The sequence below is a fragment of the Rousettus aegyptiacus genome, unplaced genomic scaffold (assembly GCF_014176215.1).
Source record: "Rousettus aegyptiacus isolate mRouAeg1 unplaced genomic scaffold, mRouAeg1.p scaffold_m13_p_9, whole genome shotgun sequence".
NCBI classification, from domain to species: domain Eukaryota; kingdom Metazoa; phylum Chordata; class Mammalia; order Chiroptera; family Pteropodidae; genus Rousettus; species Rousettus aegyptiacus.
The window spans coordinates 3534483-3554850 of record NW_023416312.1 but is presented as its reverse complement, the minus strand read 5'-3'; the positions used below and the strand labels follow the sequence as shown (position 1 = coordinate 3554850).

The 20368-nt window shown below is 38.8% G+C and overlaps 1 protein-coding gene and 1 pseudogene across 3 annotated transcripts in view; both read right to left on the bottom strand.

Annotated features, from left to right (window-relative positions):
* GLRA2 (glycine receptor alpha 2) overlaps positions 1–20368 on the bottom strand; it is a 167942-nt gene that overhangs the window by 57101 nt on the left and 90473 nt on the right. The gene's annotated exons all lie outside the window — the stretch shown is intronic.
* LOC118608007 lies at positions 5832–5950 on the bottom strand (annotated as a pseudogene).

The window sequence follows — 20368 nt, the reverse complement described above, 5'->3', positions numbered from 1 at the left end:
ATCCTTTACCATGACACCTGCTTGAACATGGCTTCCTAAATACTATTAAAGGTAAACGAAACAATTTGAGGTCGCCTCTCTTCTACAGTAGGAACTACAGAAGAAAAATATTCGTTTCTCAAAGTGTGTAATTTGATCTCATGAAAGTATCTGTTCTTTCGTTCATTCATTCATTCATTCATTCATTCTTATAGCATCTTTGAATGTTGGTAAAGTGCAGTGTTATTCATTTTACTCCTGGCACCATATTAAGGTCTAGAGATAAAAAGATGAACGAGACAGCGTTCTGCCATGAAAGAATTTACGATAAAAGAAATGCCATGAGCTGTATTTCAATCAATGAAATTCGCATCTCTAGCCAGAACCTTATATTAACTCCACACTTGTATATCCAATGCCACCTCAGTAACTCTACTTTGATGTCTATTGGACATTTGTACTACTCTGCCCTGTCTGCCCTCCTTCCCATAGTCATGTTGGTTGGTACCTCCATCATTCCAGCTGCTCTGCAAAAAAATTTAACTCCTTTCTTTTGTTAAATTTCACATCCAGTTCATCGGGATGTTCTCTTGACTCTACTTCAATATACACTCAGCAGAATCTGACCATTTCTCATCTCCGCACTGCCAGCCACTGGTCTCACTCTCCATCATCTCTCATTTGAATGACTACAGTAGCCTCCTGACTAGTATTCCTGCTCCCTCCCTTGTTCACTTAGGCTGTCATCAACAGAGCAATTGCGGTAACCTTCTTAAAACATATGTCATGTCACTTCTTTGTTCAGGACCTTCCACGGCCCACATTTCACTTAGAATATTTGCTAGAATCATTCCAATGGTCAACAAGGAACTACGTGACCATCCTCCATAATAACTTTGACCTCATGTACCGATTTCTCCTTCACTCTCTACTCTAGGCACCGTGTCCTCTTCGTTGCTCCTTCCTTAGAGTTTTTGTGCTGACTGGTACCTGTGCCTGGAATGTTCTTTCCTGGGTATCTATGTGCCTTTCTCCTCACTCCATTCAGGTTTTGCTCAATATCATCTTCTCAATGAAGTCTACTCTGACCACACTATTTAAAATTCTATCCCTCTATTTGTGTTCTTAATTTCTTGCTGGCCTTTTTAATTTTATTTTCCCCAACACATATCTCCTTTCAAAATACCATTAATTATTATGTGTATTGTTTATTATCTGTCTCCCTCTGCTGGACTGTAACCTATAAGAGTATGTGGGTCTTTTTCATTCATAAATTCCAAGAGAACCTGGCACATAGTAGAAACTCTTAATATTTCTTGAATGAATTTGTTGATTGGAAAAATTTTCCAGAACCTAGTTTGCAACAAATAAATTCAATGAATGACCAATTTACCACATTTACAATTTACCATATTACCAAATTATTTTAAAACTATTTGTGGTGAATTGGCCTGTTTCTAGTTAACTGTTGTATGTGTTATGAGAATCTTCTTCTTAGAGAAGGCAAACTTTCTGTAAAGGGCCACATAGTAATTATTTTAGGTTTGGACCATACATTTTCTGTCACAACTACTCAATTCTGCTTTTGTGGTGCAAAAGCAGCCATAGACACTATGTAAATGAATGACTGTAACTACATTCCAATAAAGCTTTATTTATAAAAACAGATGGTGGGCTGGATTTGGCCCATGGGCCATGGCTTGTGGATCCCTGTTCTAGAGGATGCTAGAGTCCTTAATGGGGATTGAAGGGATTAGGTGATATACTTGATGTCTAATCTGGCTAAACTCAGGGCTTTTACTTACTTGGACTGTATTCAAGTTCTGGATCTACATGAATTTACCTTATCTTATCATGTAAATGAGTTATCCCTCATTTTTTAAAATCTTAAAATGACAAAAATTTAAACCCATCTCAGAGTGATAATAATAAATTGAGAAAGTGTATATAACACAGGCAAAATAAAAACATGGATGGCCATTGTCTTTCTTCTCCTTTTCTTCTGAGAAGGTTTCTTAGTCGCTAGGGCTGCTGCCTCTGTGATAAGGTCAGTCAATTCAGCAACCGAGGCTAAGGTGAAAGAAGCCTAAAATGTAATAGACTGACTTATAGTGGAAAGGATGTCAAATTACTCTAGAGAGAAAAAGGGGATTTAGAAAGGAGGAAGAAGAGGGAGGGAGGAGGAGAAAGTGGGAAAGCCACTCATGGATGGGTTTCAGGAAGAGAGTTTTAGAAGTTTGGAAGCAATGGGATTAGAGGCAGCTCTCATGCATTGCTTCATGGAGCGCAGGGATGTTCGAGCTTGCATGGGGTAGGGGGTGGGTGGGACGTGGAGAGAGAGGGCTTCTAAGTGTTGCTCTGTGTTATGAATATAATTCCCCTTCTGGAGTTTTTAGAGAGAATGCAATAAAGACTAAAACTACAATTTAATTTTACAGTGTGGGCCTTGGAATAAAATCATTTTATTGCCTGGCCTGGAGGCAGAGTTACGTAAGTGCAGCACTAAGCAGAGAGTCTGACACAGAACTTAAAACGGTAATTATATAGTTTTTACTATAATATTTATACCTGATGAGGGAGAGCTACGGGAAAGCTGCATAGAGAGTAGACTCAAGTTGAATTTTATAAGATAAGTACGTGTTTGTCAAGCAGGTAAGCCATATGAGTGTGCGCTCAGGCTTTGGAACCAGAAAGTCTGGACTTTGAAGCCTGGTCCAGTCACTTCTTGTATGACTTTGGATAAGTTGCCCAATCTCTATATGACTCATGTTCCTGAGAATGAAGACGACAGTAACTAATGTATAAGGGAATTGTAGGAATCAAATCTGATAACCTGTGTAAGGTACTTAGAAGAGAAATGAAATGTAATTAAATTTATCTTGTGTTAGTGTTATTGTTATTATGAGTATTTATCCTGCACTACTGAAGCCAAATAGCTTGTGAAAAAGACACCCATAATGGATACATTAATTGTCATTACTTAGGATCATCATCAAGCATCGTTTCTTTGGAGGCTTACATTCTTACTTCAAGATTTTGCGATCAAGACTCCTATACTTAGGATGCAAATCTCTGAACCTTAGATGCACTTTGGCCGTTGAATTGTAGAAATAAAACCACGGCATTTCGCTTCTTGACAGGAACTAGAGACTCCTGCAGTCTGGAACTAGAGCCGAGCTCTAGCGCTCTGGACACCAGGCCCAGAGGGTTGGCTTTCTCTTGATCCTGGACTTACGAGCAGTTCACAGAGCTTCGATAAATCAAAGGGGAAGAGGCACATGCAGCAAAGGGCCTAAATAAATGTACCTTTTCATCCCACAAGAGAACAGGAGTACATCTATTGAATTCAAGGCACTACCTAGAGTAGTAAATCCCTCTGGACGTGTTTCGGGGCTGCAGTCCTGCAGATTCCAAAGTAAATTACTATACTGAGAAGTAAGAGAGGTTGAGCCAATGATGACGATGCTCTGGTTTTCTGTTATTGTTCTGCTGCCTCAAATATTAGATATTTTCATCTTCAGGAAATTTATGTTTCTGATAAATGCACTGAGGTTCAAAACTTAAAGAAATCTGCCTGATCTTTTAAATCATAGGCTGGAGACATCTGCAGAGAATCCTGCTGCAACCACCGTTGCCCTGTATCTACCCCTTGCGCACTCCTCGCGCGCTTCTGCCCAGGGATTTTCTCCTTGCAGACTCTCTGCTGATCTTTACCTGGATTGCTTCTTCCATCATTCAAGTCTCTGCTCACATGTGCCCTCCTCGGAGAGGTCTTCTCCGAGTTAGCTTTCCGCCCTCCCCCCTAACAGCTTACCACTCCAGCACTTTACTGTACTTCAGTTCTTTTCTTGGCATTTATCACTACCTACGCCTCTATTCTGCGTTATATTTTTTATTTGCTTGTTATTCATATGTCTCATTACATTATAAGTTCTATGAGGACAAGAGCTTTTCCTGTCTTAGTTATTTACCACTGTATCCTCAGTGCTTGGAACAGTATCCGGAACAGAAGAGATGCTCATAAATATTTGTTAAATGAATGAATGACTGAATAACTACTAGAATAGGAACTCTTTCACATTTGACTGACAAAGAAATTGACTTCTCAGGAAGCTCAGTGGTCTGCCCAAGGTCAAAGATGTCTGTCATGCCTTGCAGAGGCAGGACTTGAACCCTAGTCATCTCTCTTCTGCTTTAGTACCCTATCGACTATGAACATGTATTTGAATGACCACCATATGCTAAGCACTGACACAGGGCAATTTCTGGATCTTCCGGTCTAACATTGACCTTACTACATGTACTGCTAAAAGGATACAAATTTTACCTACTGTTGCCTCTTCTAGAAGCGTTTTGCAGTGGTGGCTGCCCTTTAAAATGTGAAACTTAACAATAATAACCATATCAGGGATCCAACTCGAATTAAATTAGAATCTCTAGGAGCGGGACACAACTTTGATATATATATTTTTAAGTTCTTCATGTGACTAATGTGCAACGCCTGCTTCAAAACCACTGCCTCGGCCCAGTGTGTCTCAAATTGTAAGGTGCACATGAATCCCCCAGGGATCTGATTGTGATGCAGCAGAGCTGGGGCGGGGCCTGAGAGCCTGCATCTCTAACGAGCTCCCAGGTGATGCAGGTATTGCTGAGTCTGGACCAGAGTAGGGAGGTGCCCAAGTGTAAGAAGTGATCTCTGTTAGAAAATAAAATTTGCGTACACTTACGAAAGAAATACGCAGAGAGCCGTGTCATAACACAGATGGACCCATGGCATAGACCCCATATTTTGTAGTGAAGTTTCATGATATTTGAGGGGAAAAAAATGGAAAACAACATCATACAAAAATGCAAGCAGCTGAGCCCAGTATAAAACACAGCTCACGAATACTGGGAGGATGCAGAGGGAAGCAATTAAGGAAATATCCTGAGAACTGAAACTAAGTACCAAGCTATAGAAACCTCCTCTGGCCTGATTCTGAGAATGAAACAAAAAATCCAAAAGGGCAGCTACAGGGAACAGTGGTCATCAAAGGGTCGGGCAGGGATTGTATGGGAACCCTCAGTATAGATTATTTTCACCAAGAATAACAGGCTTCTCATGGGAATCTGATCTGGCCATCACCTTAGCAGGGAGTAAATCAGGGGTGGCTGAAAAAAAAAATGGAGTGAGGCCCGTTCCAGGTGTCCTTTTGCAGAGTACAGAAGGGAGAAAGGGAAGCCACCACCGCAAGAGTAATAGAGAGCCTGGCAGGCGCTCAGCTCCCTGCTCCACAGATGCTCCCTATAGCCCAGCTTGGCTCCGATCTCGCCTGGTTTGCTGTTACCCAGCTTCTAGTTCCAAAATGAAACGTCAAGATTCTGGGATTTACCAAGGTAAGCCCTTACTTCCAATCTTCAGAGACCTGTCCGCGCGCAGACAGGCCCTGCTCAGCATGGTTATCACACCTGACTTATTTGTCTCTATCCAGATAGTTCCCACTCGCCTCCATTTTGGAATGTCTTGAAAATCCAGGCTGTTGTGCTCCTATATATTTTCAGTATCATGCTTAGGGCACTGATGTCATTGTAAGCTCACCAGGGGTGGATTCTGGTTTCAAAGACTAAAAATGCATCTACGTGTTAAATGTGTGGAGAGAACACTCGAAGCGGGAGAACAGAGCCATGTTCTTCGACAAGACTAGAGGACAGCCTTGAAGCATGCTAAGGGGTTAGTCACAGATGTTCTAACTTGGCTGTGTTCCTCAGAGCTTTATTTAATTTTTTTTTTTTAGCTGAGGCAACCCTTGGTTGACCTCACAGATCGCAAGGACCTTGTCAGCTTACAATCCCTTATTTTTTTAATTTTTTATCACCTACAGCACCTGGTCTTCCTAGTTGGTCTCCCATCCAAGTACTAAGCAGGCCCGACCCTGCTTAGCTTCCACGATCAGACGGGCTCAGGCTTGTTCAGGGCAGCAAGGCCATAGACCTTCAGAGCTTTGCATTTCGACAAACTCTATTTTACCGTGCGATATCTGAATACAAGAACATGAAGTTAATCTATAGTTGGGTGATATATATTATATAAAATGTAAATTTATATTTTAATTATGTAACATAATTTTATATTGTAATTGTAATATCAGGCATAGTTTTACTTTGAAATCTCTCAGCACTCCGATCCTTACATTTAAAAAAAGCACAATGTTCCCTAGACACAGGTTTAGAATTACAAAGTATGGGAAAAACAATTTTCTGGAATTATTTAAAAGCTCCTACTTGAACTTCATTTATTAGCAAATTCTTCCCTCATGCAACAATACCACTTTCACAGATGATTAAGGTCTTGGTTATTCAGTTTAAATAGGAGAAGAATAAAGAATATATTCACGTTTGCATGTAATTATCTCAGTGATAGAATGCTCTACAGTGGATATTACACTATGATATTTGAACTGTCGACTCGTATCTCCTGGAATATAGAGAGCTTTACTGATATCATTATGTAGATAATAAGGAAAAAGGGCAAAGGGAAAAAAATCCTTTTTTCCACCTTCCATCCCAGAACACACCTCTCAGCATCAACATTCACGAAAGGAGATTCATTTGATTTTTAGTGAAGTAACATACCAGAGAACCCTCCATTCACTTATTCTAAAATATAAATGGCCATTGATGAGGTCACGAGAACAAAGTCCCACATCATAGAGCTCGAGCTAGGCATGCCACAGGTAAGCTTTCTCTAGCTTTGCAAATACAGGTGAATGTGGGTCCTTCTGATTTCTCTACGGGGATGCAAATGAAAATGTGCACTTGGGGCACTGAGGTGGAGATGAGATTGTGATGAAATGGAAGGCGAAGGAGTAGGCTATCTTTATTATAATAAAAAAATGCAATGCACAAGCTACTTTTTTTTTCTGGTTCATGCTGAATAGACTGCTACTAGAATTCCTTGATGGGGAGAAAGGAGCTGGGCCTCACTTGTTAGGTCTCAATGCCCAGGCTCCATTAGGGAGGAGGCTGAAAGGAGCAGTTGGGAGTTCTCTCTAATGAGACAGGAGACTTCTTTGTTTTCCCAAAGGTGAAAGGAACAAGGAACATTCAGATGTATTTTCCCTTCCTGCCATATTTACTTGATTAACGTGTCACTAAAGAACAAAGAACAGAAGGGAACAGGGATTTTGTTAATTTTTTTTTTCCTGAATGGAGCTTAATTTGCACACCACGAAGAAAAATTGATCCTTTTCTTATGTCTGCTGCTCTGTTGAGAGTATCCTACGCAGAAAATCAATTTCCTTGTCTCAAGTTGGTTTGCCTATTTAATTAACTTAGAGGCTTAATGGAGACAAACATGATTAAAACACAGTTTGAGAAAGCTTTCAAAATTGTCATTTATTATATATAATAATATTTCATCAGAGATTTCCCTGTAGTTATCATGGTGTGTTGGATTTTATTTTGCTTCCAGCAACGTCTTATTAGTTCTCGAAGGTGATTAGTGCAGCAGTCCTGTGATAATCAGCAATGAAAATAGTCCTATTATGTTTTAATATATGCAATATAATATTACCTGGGCTAGAATATCATTTTTTATATCCATCTGTAACTTGGTGTTTTATTGGGCATATTTAGAAATCTTGCATTGAACAATCATTACATATTTGCGAAGTAACTTATTTAAAACAAGAGTTTTAAAGATCAACTTTTAGGATATCACTTCTTATATCTGCTTAATAATTTCTAGCGCTGCCTTTCTTTAGATAAGTGATCAAAATTCGTATATCCCTGATAAGAAAAGAGAGGAAGACTTAGGCAGGAATGTGTTTAGAATCAGGTTCGGTAGGTCAGAGAACTCTTAAGGATAAAGATGACATATTGTACCTTGGACTTTGTTTACTTAAAAGTTATTTTAATCTTATCATTAAAGATAAGGTTTGTTTAAAGTTGTTTAAGTATTTTTAAATAATTGAGCAGTGAACTTATTCTTCTCATAGTCTTCTAATGTTTTCCAGCTGTCCTGTATCTACATTGTCCAGCATAAAGCCAATATTTACTGTTTTCTCCTTTATAGCGTAGTTTACTTTTAATTCTACAGATAAATAAGGACCACCACCAGTCCCTTATACTCTTAAAGTTCATAGTATAGATAGCTAAACTACAGTGTGCTGATTCATTCAACTGTTGGTGGTCATTTGGGTTGTGTTCAGTTTTAGAATATTGTGAATAACACTGCTAAGAACATTTATATCCAAGTCTCCGTGTGGATGTATGTTTTAATTTCTCTTGGATAAATATCTGGGTGTGAGAATGTTGTGTTATATGATAAGTGACTCTTTAATTTTATAATGTAGTACCACATTTTTTTTCTAAATATGCTTTAACATTTTGCATTCCTACCAGCAATACGTGAGGATTTCAGTTGCTCAACATTCTTACCAACGTTAGATTATAATCAGTGGTTTTAACTTTAACCAGTCTAGTAGGAATATAACGAGATTTTATTTTGCATCACCCTAATGACTAAACATGTTGAACGTTTTTTTCTTGTGCCTTTTGGCCATTCGTATATCTTTGTAGTACCCATTGAAACTTTTTGACCCATCATTTTATTGGGTTGTTTCTCTTCTTATTGACTTGCAAGAGCTCTTTTCATATTTTGGATGTAAGATTTCTGTTCAGTTTTATATCTTGCAAATATTTTCTCCTAGTCCATGGCTTGCTTTTTTATTTACTTAAAGTCAATTTAAAATACAATAAGGTCCATGTTGGCATTTTTTTCTTTTATAGTTTGTCCTTTTTGTGATTTGTCTGAGAAAACTTTGTCTAATCCAATGTTTCAAAGATTTTCCTATGTAATCTTCTCAAAGTTCAGTAGTTTTAGCCCCTGCATTTAGATCTCCGGTTCTTCGAGATTCAGTTCAAATATCATTTCCTCTGTGACTCTTGGAAGTGTTCATCAAACCCTTCTTCTGTAGTTTCTCAGCATCATATGTACATTTACCTCCAAGTACTTAATTGTAATTACTGGAATGTTCATTTTGCTTTCTACCATTTTTCTCTTGATACTTCCACCCCAGCTGTGGTGTGCTCTCTCCTATTAGCAGGTTCTCACTGCTTGCCTGTTGCTCCTCCCTCCAAATTCCCCTGTTCAGCCTCAAGTAACCTCAGAGCAGGAGTCGTGAGGTCTGGATTCCAGCTCTAGCTCTGTCAGATGCTAGCAGCAGGGCTTGGGCCCTTAATTGTCCTGCCTGCCTTTGAAGGCTGCTCTGGGAATTAAATAATACAGTGGACGGGGAAGTCACTTTTAATTTAACATTGCCATACAACTATCATGATCATTACTGAAATCAACTTTTAGCTTGAATCCATGCGTCTCTCAATACCCCAGCTGAAGACAAATGTGTTTGAGAGGAATGTTTTCGGGCGGGTATTTACTTGGCATTTCTTCAAAATGGCTCTTGACTCCTGAGTCTCCCCATGCCCAAGGTGAGCCCTAAATACCACCTTATCACTCCTCCCTGCACTTTTTTTTTTTTATGTTTAGATGCCTTCGGATCCTTCTGTGCAATTCCCAGCATCTGTTCATACTTCCTCATATCGGGCCTTGTACAGCTAATGCAAAGGAACGATGGCCTGTTTTTCTCCATTTACTCACATTTTTGCAATTGTGAAAACCTGGCCAAAAAGTAGCTGTCACTGTCTTTTATGGCGTCCAAGATACAGATGGCAGGAAAGGAAAGCTGAAGCAGAGTCAACAGTCACTTCCTATTTTCAACACCATCAAAGGGTCTTGCCTCCCTAGGTCAAACTGTGAGATTACTGTAACAGGGCTGCCCACCTTCCTCCGCTCATGAACCCCCTCCACCTTTGTTAAACCTTCCCCTCTGGAGTCTATCACCCTCTGTCTTCTCGGTCACATGTCTGCCTGCACATCTCAGTTATCCTTTTCAAGCCCTCTGGGTTGGCCTGAGACTGAATCTGGCTCCCCAGATGAAGTTTACTTTCTCAGCTCTCTCTCAGGTTCAAGTTAGTTATTCAATGACACAAGGAGAGGCCATGGTAGCACAGCCTCTGGTACGGGATTTTCTGAATTCAAATTCTAGCTCCACCATACTCCCTTTATGATGGTTACAAGTTCTTGAACTTCTTCCTGCATCAGTTTATAAAACTATAAAATAGACGACTGAGAGTCCCTACTTCATTTGTTGTTTGATTGAATGAGTTAATTAAAGGTTTTAATGAGTTAAGCACATAAAGAATTTATGACATTGCTCGGGAATAAGTAAGGAGTCAATCCAAGTACAGTGTGCCAGTTAATTGAATAAAAAGAACCTAGAACAGAGCCATAAAGCACATGGCGTCAGCACTAGGTTCTAATCTTGTCTCTGCCACTTACTGGCCTTGCAATCTAAGTCTAGTTAATTAATTTTTATAGGCCAAATTTCTTCAGCTATAATAATAGTACCTTCACCATATAGGGTTGTGTTAAGCATTAGATAACATGATGTGCATGAATCGCTTTCAGCATAGTACTCGGTCCATAATAAGCATATGGTCGAATTGGCTATTTTTATTTGTTAGGTTACTGGAATTCTACTCCCTAACTATTTAATCATTGTCTTTTGGAGCACTGTCCAATTGTCTCCTCTTATTCCAGAGGGATGGCTTTAATGGTAGATTCTTAAAGTCCGTTTGGAATGTAGATGAGCTTTTTTCGCTTAGACTAGATTTGTGATACTTCTCAACTCACAGAGGATCAATGGAGGTATTATGCAAGGGAACAGGCAAGCAAATGGGCAGTTTTAATTAACCCAACAAATAAAAGCCCTTTAATTATTTTTCAAAGCACATCTATTTCACTCTGTGGGAAAACCTACCATCTAATATTACACCAAGTCTGGCAAGCCCAAGGTAGACTCTGTTCCAAAAACTATGATGAGTTCTTGTTCTAGTCTTTCCTTTATGTTAATTACAAAGAGTCAAGATAATGGATTGAGAGCTGTGTTCTGTTCAGGTCTATGTTCAAAGTATTTTGCTTTGAAAAATAACTCTGCCATTTGTATACATATTTGTACACAGTGTCTCAATTATGGACTCAAAGAAGAAAAGACCAAAAAGATAGAGTTATAGTCCTTTTGCCATGTTTTTTCTCAGTTTCCTATTGCTATAAGTATAACTTAATTCTCATCCGAGAGGAAGACATTGGGAAATATAACTCAATAAGGATACGAAGCACATACAGCTATCAGAAATGGAGAGGAGAAAAATGAAGGTATCAATTAAGTGTTTATCTGTACTAGTGCAAGAAAAGGAAGGATATTTATTAGACACTTTGATCTATAGGTAAAGAACATCTGCAGCTCAAATCAAGAGAAATATACATCCTCCACTTTGCAATTATCTTTTATCTACCCAAGCCAAGTAATCAAACCATGGGCAGAGCAAGCATGAAATTTGCTATTTCACTTTTACCTGCCTATGCCATTGCTATGGATCACGGAAGTCTTATTAGCTGTATAAAATCAATATTTTTTATTAGTGCCCATATAGGAAAATTGTTCAAGCCGTTTTTGTTTATGCCGCCATCAAAATTCTTCACATGAAGATGAAGGCTTAAGCATTAATATGTTTTTGGAGCTGGAACAATGAACACTATTTACAACACTCATTAAAGTGCTGTGATTAGTACTTGAGGTTAGCACTAGAAAGGTATGGGATAAACAAGCAAGAAAGAAATTGCTTTTATCAAATTAGAAAGCCAAAAGCCAATACTGAACTGAATTATCTTCTGTTCATTCTTTCCCTCAAATCAGCATTTAATTTGACTAGTAAGAATGTTTAAGAATAGAGCAGTACTTTCAACAATTTAGAACTACTCACTTAAGCAGGCAATAAAATTTGGTAGACCAAGGAGACCTCGTTTTGTTTTTTTTTTAAGCATACTAATTAAAAAGATAAAATCCATCTTCTGAAATCTTATATCAGCAAAAGAAACACTGTGAGTTATGGTAATAAAATAAATTATCTTGGTCCCCTGCCCTGGGCTTTTCCTTCTGAGATTTTGGCTGTAGGGTATGCCATACTTCTTTACATTGCTTGAACTAGCAGGCTTTGAATCCACTTTTTTTTTCCCATAAAGCTTACAATATTATTTCAAAGAGTGATTTTCCAAATATCTAGATTGCCCTATTAGTTTACTAAAATCCGTGACCTTAATTTCTCTATTCCTGAAAAAAAAAAGAATCATCTCTCTATTTGATTATCCCACTAGTCTATCTAAACTCCAGATTTCCACTAAACAAAGCAAGCAATATGAGCTTTAGTGAGGAGAGAAGTCTGGAAATCAGACAGAAGGGTATCATTTGGGCACTATCATGGGAAATCTTTCTGGAAAAAAAAGTCTATCCCGAATACCAGAAGTGCTCTACTGCTGGCCACAGAAGGAGAAGGGCAAAGGAGATAGGAGTGCAGAGAAAATCCAGTAAATAAAGTTGGTGGCACACCTGGGGACGCAGAGCGCAGTGGAGTGAGTGGTCCACACCAGAGAGAAGGGCCCGCCGAGCTGTTCCTAGGTGCTGTCGAGAGTGGAGAGGTATATTCCTCTGTTAGTGGCTTCCTACTTTAGCTCTGTGTTAAATACACACAGGACACATACTCCTGTCCTCTTTCCCTTCCAGGATTCCAGAATCCACATATTCATTCTTGTAATTCTGGAAATTTCAAAATATTTTTATCATCATTTCCCACCTTCCACTTTTCTAATACCTTTGCTGTGTGTACCTATGCCGTGTATGTTTTAATAAAGGATTTTGTGACAATGATGCATGATGTCAGCATATTCCCATTTCATTCGTGGAGCTGTTGTGACATTCCTGACCTTGGCCGTATTGCCGTAGGAGTGAGAAAGAGCCCTTCGAAGCCAAGGAGGAAAGGGAAGCACAGAAAGCAAAATGACATTCCTGATGTGATTCAAATTTGAGGAAAAATGATTGTGAAACCTAGCACCAGGTGAAGTCTCTTATGCTTTCAACGGAAGACTCAATATTCTTTTCCTTGCTGTAATTATGATAATTACTATCAAGATGGTATCAATTGGAGCCTTTTCTTGAGATGACCCAATGCTCTCTAATAACCTGAACTAATCCCTGGGTATTTCTAAGGCCTTTTAATTTTCTCTACTAAATCTGCTTCTATTGCTCGGCCATTTAAAAGAATGCAAAGAGAAGAAACCAGGTGTATCAGTTTTCTTTTGCCTTGTGTACCATAGATTTAGTGGCTTAAACAAACACCTATTTATTAGCTCATTTCTGTAGGTTAGAAATCTGCTCAGCATGCCCCAGTGCTCTGCTTAGAGTCTCATGAGGCTGAAGTCAGGGTGTTGGCCAGGTGTGTTCTCATCTGGAGCTTCGAGTCCTATTCCATGCTCATTCTATTATTGGCAGAATTTAATTACTTGTAGTTATAGGATTTAGATGCCTTTTTCCTTGATCACTGTCAGTCAGGGGCCTCTCTCAGCTCCTCAAGGCTGCCTACACTTTCTCTTCTGGCCCATTCTAACTTCAAGCCAGAGTTGACTCTCTTGTGCTTCCAATCTCTCTGACTTAACTATTCTGCAACTAGAAAGAAAAAGCTTTCTGCTTTTAAGGCCTCATGTGATTAGAACTGGCCCACCCAGATCATATCTCTGTTAGGGTCATGGTAGTGATAGCTCATCACATTTACAGATTCGGGGTGGGGGGGGGGGGGAAGGGCATTTTAAGAATTCTGCCTACCACACCAGGTCATATGAAAAAAAAATCCCAGGACTGTTTCCTTTGAGCCAAATAATTCTCAAGAATCATTGAATCATTTTCTTAAAATCCAAGGAGTGGGAAGTTAAAAAAATAACCCTAATAAATAAAAATAATTATCTGCTCAGTGAAGCTATTAATAGCAAGAATCCGTGTAGCCATAACTTGAATTGTGCAAAAAATTATGACCAAGTGCAAATCATTGCATATTCTTATTTGAGCATTTATGGGAAGCTAACATCCTGGTGGCGTCGCATAATAAAGAATGTAACTCCTTTCTGAATCTAATGAGTCAGCAGAGGAGGGACAGTCAGCACTGTCCTCTGTCCTCATTGCATCAAATGACCGAGGAGCTAGGTGACTGACTGATCTTACCTGGTTGTGTCTTGAAATGTCTCTCTTTGGAAAAATTGTTTCTGACGTGATACTGGCATTTGTAAAGGGGTAGAGATAAAGACTTATTTCTTCCAGTATTAGGAAGAGCAGATTCTCATTAGCAGAAGAACTGCCAGGCACCTAGCCTAGGCAGATGGACTTAATGAGAGAAAAATCCCATGATCCCTTTAAGTTACTGACAGAGGAGAAGTGCTCTTGCTTAGGCAGTTTCTCCCTTGCCACCTTTGGCTTGTGCTTTCTGGCCACACGATGTCCTTGAATATGTAACCTTTATAAGAGTGTATTTTAGATTTTACAAAATGATTCTTGTGGAACCCACATTCTTATTTTATTAAAGCCTTCCCGTGTCTTGGTCTGCCTGGAATGGGGGATGCTCTTTGTCTCCTGATTCTTTTAGTTCCTTTTCAGAACCAGACTGTACAATTTACAAGTCATGAATATGTATAATTTGGCGTGGGCCCTCCTAAGTCATACACTATTGGAGCCATTAGGCATATGCTGGGTCCTCAAAGCCAAATGGACCAGAAAGGATACTTTGAACAGGCCTCGGTGATCATTTTAGCTGTCATTTCACATAGCAGTTTCTGGAGATCCATACCCAACCTCCAAGTTTTTGTCTGAGTGGTCTAGATCCACATGTGACTACTTCCCCAATTTATCGGATAACATTCTAACATTTTCTTAATTGAACAGACACAGCACCAAATCTGGCACCCTCAGTAGTTTTATGAATAACCAGTACTCACTGAGTTCTTGCTGTACACTACACACCACTCCAAGAGCCTTGTATAGGTTAACCCCAGTGATCTCCACACTATGAGGCAAGTCCTGTCATGGCTCACATTATACAGATGAAGTATCTCAGAGGCGTGTAAGTACAGCCAGCATCATATGGCTCGAACCCAGACATCTTCACTTTAGAGTCTGTGCTCTGAGCCTGTGAAGGATTTTATCTCACTTCTGATAATATATGCAGGATAGGAATCCTACCATAAAGAATTCTGCACTTGAAAACAAGGGCATTTGAAACTGCTGTTTTAGAAAGCACCACAGAGAACTTTGAAAAAGGCAGAAATTATTACCCCTGAAAAAACATCATTGGATTGGTTTACTAAAATTATGTAGAACTCACCATAGTGTGCTTGGATAATAGAATTCAATAAAAATTGTGCTTGTGTAATGACATAATGGGAAAAAACCTGGAACAAGCACTTCACACACACAAAAAGAACTAAATGTCCACTAAAGATATGTAAAGGTGCTAATCATGCTTAATCATTAGGGGCATGCAAGCCAAAACCACAGTGAGCTGCTTCTAAATACCACTTGAATGGCCCAAATGAAAAAGACTGACAATGATGAATGTTGACACAGATGTAGAGCAACTGGAACTCTCATTGCTAGGAAAATGTAAATTGTTTCAATCGATTGGGAAAACTGTCAGTATATACTGGAGCCAAGCATATTCCTATCCTGTGGCCCAGCAATTTCACTCATCTAGGTAGTCTCAAGATAAATGAGTATATATGTCCATGAAAAGTTATGTATCGAATATTCATAGCACGTTTAACACATACTAGACTAAAATCTGACAGTTATGCCCACTGACAGGAATGTGGACAAGAAAAAAAAAGGAAAAAATTACAGCTACATAAACAACACGGAAACATCCCAAGGAAATTAGGTTCTGTGAAAGAAGCCAGTCATAAAATAAGATAAAAGTAAAATTCCATTTCTGTGAAATTCAAGAAGAAGCAAAACAAATCAATAGTTAAATTTTAAGTTCAAACTGTGATTACTTCTAGGGGTAGGTGTTGACTATGGAGGGAAAACAAACTTTCTGGGGTATTGGAAGTGCTCTGTTTCTGGATATGAAGTATACACATCTGTAAAAATTCGTTGGACAGTGCTCTGAACATTAAGACATTTCATGCATTTTAATGTATGTATTGTTTTACTCTCATGAAAAGGAAAAGAAGATTCATGTCTGGGAAATTTTTTACTTGTGCTTGAACAGGATACTTTATTTACCTCTTTTGCATTTTCTTTTATTTGCATGATATTCCTTTTTATTTTATAGTGCAAGGAGTACACTTGTTGATTATTTTTCTTAGGATGAGTTTACCACATAATTCTAGACGTCTTCCAAACAAAAATGTTGTGGCATTTCTCATTTCCTTCCTTAAAAATGCCTGCTATATATTACCTGTCTCTTTACAAAGCAATAGGCTATTTGAGACCTCCTCCGCCTCCCTCTCCTCCTCTCCCTCTTTCTCCTCCCGCTTACTACAAACACAAATCTTTAAGGAAAGTAAGCTTTAAAATTTATATTCATTTAAAATGTGTATTCCTATGCCATGGTTTGGGTTGGACGTTACTACTATACTATGGTTGTGCAAAGACGAAGAAACCATGCAATGGCAGAGAAACAGTTTCAAAATATTCTTCCAAGTAAGAGCTAAAATATAGTTCCAATAGTAAAATACCGATTGGATTACCAGCTATGTGAAATTCACATTTAAAATGTGCCTGTTGTATACATCATGAAAAAACTTTTTTTACTGTGAATATTTAGACATTTCAGCAGTTCTTTTCGTCATTACAAATTCTCTGCAAAGTAATGCAAGTTTTTAAAAAGGTGCATGTAAACATTCACATTAAAAGATAAAAACAGCAAATATTGTAAACAACACGCGGATTTATTTAAATAGAATTCCTCAAGTTTAGACAGATTTTATTCCTTTTTCTGGAGTTTTCAGACGTTTATAAGAATTTAGAATCTTAAAGGCAACACAAGTTCTAGAATTGCTAATGAATGGGCGGCATCAGAAAGCAGAGAGGCACAGGGCTCAGAACTGAAGAGCTGGTTTTAACAATTGTCCCTGGGGTTCCCATACTGATACTGAAATAGAAAAGCATTATCACCGAATAGAGAAAACCATAAATAATTGCAGTGAAGGAGGGAATTTTTTTCTAAGAGTGTTAAATCGCCTAATTTGACTAATTAAATGTTGAGGATTTCTTTGCTTCTGATGTGGGATTTCCTCCAGTGGGAAATTCTCAGTTCTCCCCTAGTTACTCATTTGACAAATACATATTGAACAGTTGCTTTATAACCCAGCTCTGTGCTGTGCTGGGTACACAGTGGGCCTCTGCCTTCATGAGTTGTGTGGTCTACAGTCATGTTTCTCAGCACTAGGGATGTGATTTCCGTTAAGAGTCACGTGGGAAGGAAAGTTGGGGTGACTTCCTGAGAAAGATAGGTGTTTGAAAGAGAAGACATGAGAACTACCTTTTATGGACTATACCATGCACGACTTTACTTATGAACTGTGTTATGCAAGGTCCCACAGCAGCCTTAAGAGGTAGCTATTATAATAGCTGGCTTGACCTACGGCACCTACAGCTAAGAAGGGATCCAGATCCAAGGAAATCTGAACCCTGGATAGTTGATCCTACTGCATAAAGCTGCCTCACCGCCACCCTTCCCAAAGATTCTTGGCAGACCTTCTTTTTCATAGTCCTCAAAACTTCAAAGAAATCATATATTAAGTAGCTTTGGTAGCTTTCACCTACATGCTGAAAACGCAATCTGACACACGGTACAAGAGTTCAAGGGCATTAGTGGTTAGGAGACATGAGCTGAGACCTTGCCCTTTTCTAGGTACCACTCTCTTATTCATAAAACACAATAATAGTATTTGCCTTGTTTATGTCTAAGAATTGTTTCAATAATTAAAAGAATAACAAGAAAGAGATCTGAAGACTGTAAACATTAGGTAAAAGTAAGGTATTAATAGACTTAGCCTATCCTTCCAAACTAGCATAAATAGTGTGTATTTTTCTTTCAATGTTTTCCAGTTTTTTTTCTTTGTTTTCGTGTATGGTTTTTATTTTTGTGGTTCTCGTTTTCAGAGCTACATAGAAATGGATATTTATGTTCTTCAATATATGTCTATTATATGTGTTTCTCTTATATGAAACTCAGGGGAGCAATTAAGCACTGTGATTCCGAATTTTTCAGGTTTTATTAAGGTAATATGGTAGCTTATATAATTGATTACATATTACTTACTCCTAGAGAGGCTTAGGGAAGATTCTGTAATCAAATGCATTGTTATTTCTTTGGCAAATAGCATGACTATTCATACTAAATACCTAGAGCCTCTAATTAGCCACCCATCAGATCAGGACAGGTTTCCTACCAAATGAGCTATGGAAAACATTGTGGTTTCAGAGCTATAGGTATCTCACCGGCGGGGATAAGGGATTTTAGATTTTGACATTTTCAGAAGTGCTAAATATTCTGTTTCACATTAAGTCCGCTTTCCCCCCTCTATCATAGATGCTTTGTGGCTATTCTTTATTGGATGGTATCCACCCTGCCCTCTCTGCAACTCTTCACCCTGTGAGAAACCCCTCCTCTTCCTTGATCCATCTCTCCAGGGCTCCCTAATCTCCACAAGGGAGGGCCTCTGACCAGCCACGTATACACATGTAACTTTATTCCCTTGATGGCAATTGATTTGTCCAGGGTGAACAAGCAGCCTGGGCTAGGACAATCAGAGTCCTTTCCTTGACCCTGCCTATCACTGCTGATGGGAACAGAGGTAAACTCCTGTCCCCAAATTCCTTTTGGGAATTTGGAAATGGGCCAGAAAGAAAGAGCAGTTCGTCTTTAGATACCTGGAATTTTACAATGTGAATATCCCGACACTGTCTACGGTCTGACTTTCTACCCTGTGTGGATAAGAGACAAGGAAGAGTGAGTGACAATGGAATGAATGAGGTCTCTTATTCGGAAACATAGAAGATTCCCAGAGTCTTCTCCATCCCTCTAATCTAGGTTGGGTGTCCAGGCTCACATCAATTCTCAGAATCTGTAGGACATTTCGGTTGTTTTAAATTGGATATCATTTTTTAAAATAAACATTTTTTAAAGTTTAGAATAACATTAGATATATAGAAAGTTGCAGATACCACAGATAGTTCCTATATATCCTACATCCAGTTTTCCCTAACATTAACATTTTAACTTGGTATGGTACATTTGTTGCACCTAATGAACCAATATTAATGCCTTGGTTTTTACCTAATTTTTGTTGTTCTTCAAAGATCTCATCCAGGATACCATATTACCTTTAGTTATTCTCCTCCTTAGGCTCTTTTTGTCTGTGACAGTTTCTCAGACTTGTTTTTTTTATGACCTTGACAATTTTGAGGAGTACTGGTTAGGCATTTTCTAGAACGCCCCTCAGTTGGGAACTGTCTGATGTTTTTCTCATAACCAGACCAGAGTTACAGGTTTTGGAGAAGAAGACTCCAGAGTTAAAGTTCCCTTCTCATCACATCATCTCAAGGGGACAAACTATCAACATCACTGTTGATGTTGAACTTGATCATCTGACTGAAGTAGCATTTGTCAGGTTTCTCCACTGTGAAGTTGTTCTTTTCCCTCCAGTCTATTCTGTCCTCTTTGGAAGGAAGTCACTATACACAGCCTGCACTTAAGAAGGGGGGAATTATGCTCCACCTCCCCGAGGGTCAAATATCGACATAAATTATTTAGAATACTTCTGCACAGGAGATTTGTCTGTGGTCCCCAACTATTTTTATCCAATTATTTATTTACCTCAGTATGGACTCCAATATTTATTTTATGATACAGGTTATAATCCAGTACTACTTTATTTTGTTGCGTAAATTGTTCCAGCTTTGGCCACTGGGAACTCATTCAGTTGGTTCCTATATCCTTTTGATACACCCGTCTTATGTTGTTGTTGTTTGTTTGTTTTTTAATCCAGTCTCAGCATGACAAGGGAAGACCAGGAGCAGTGATTCTACGTGGGCCTTGGGGGGAGTATCTCTTTGCTCTCATTTCAGACGGGCAGTATTTGATCCCCATGATTTGGGGATGGGAGTTATAGTCAAAACTCCTCCCTAGGAATTGTTTCTAATACAGATAAGATGAGACACCCATTTTGCATGAGCTGATTAATCTCACATAAAGAAAAAAAACCACTTCTTTGGAGGCCCGCAAAGACCATGACAGAACTCGTCTTGCATTCTCATATTTCGAAGTGGACATTATCCTTATTATACAGTCTCTTTTCTTCTGAATAGTGATACAGATTTTCTGCCCTCTTATTTCTCTTAACTTATTTGCTTATTGGTGACATTTTCTAACAAATGTCACCAAATGTCTTATGAGCTACCACCTT